Raw genomic sequence first — 662 nt, forward strand, 5'->3', positions numbered from 1 at the left:
AGGCTCAAATAAGAGACAGTGTTGTTTGGAATAAAACTGTCTGAAACTTCTCAGCAGGATCAGCATCATTAATTTTTTTCAAGAACTCGAGTTCTTTCGAACCAGTTTTTTGCATGAGCTTGTTTCTGATCATCTTTACAGCCACTTCCTGGTTGGCTCTGGTGTTATCTCTGGCTCCTACAAAACGTTGCTGAATACGCTTTGACCAGCGTAGCCATATACATTGTAGCAGAAATATGGACTGCTTCACTAGTTTGTGTGTCATCCTTGAGCAGGGGCCATGCTAATCTCTACTATATTGTTCCAACATTAGTATACATGCTGCCAAAGGGAGCTCTAGACACAGTTTTTAATCCCTCCTTCTTGAAACCCTGTGTACCACTTGCACTCCACATCTCCACACTATGAATTTTGTATTACCTCACTGATTGCTTCCTCATAGGCTCTTTGGTTTCTGCATGTGAATATTGTGCTTTTATATATATATATATATATATGTATATATACATACATAGTACTTTGAATGTTAAATTGCTTTTTAAATCTTTTATGGGATTTCCTTTTATCTCTTCTTTCCAACATAGCTCAATTATCTACTATCTGAAACAGATAATTGTTGTTTCTTTTGTTTTTTCTTTAAAGACTTCTATTTATCCCATCTC

The 662-nt window shown here is 36.1% G+C and overlaps 1 non-coding gene across 1 annotated transcript; it reads right to left on the reverse strand.

Annotated features, from left to right (window-relative positions):
* Positions 1–230: 230 nt before the first annotated feature.
* LOC126070725 (U6 spliceosomal RNA) lies at positions 231–335 on the reverse strand. The gene has a single exon (XR_007516254.1). It is a non-coding gene; the product is annotated as a U6 spliceosomal RNA (small nuclear RNA).
* Between the last annotated feature and the right edge of the window lie 327 nt (positions 336–662).

Source organism: Elephas maximus, chromosome 2 (assembly GCF_024166365.1).
Source record: "Elephas maximus indicus isolate mEleMax1 chromosome 2, mEleMax1 primary haplotype, whole genome shotgun sequence".
In the NCBI taxonomy this organism is placed as follows: Eukaryota; Metazoa; Chordata; class Mammalia; order Proboscidea; family Elephantidae; genus Elephas; species Elephas maximus.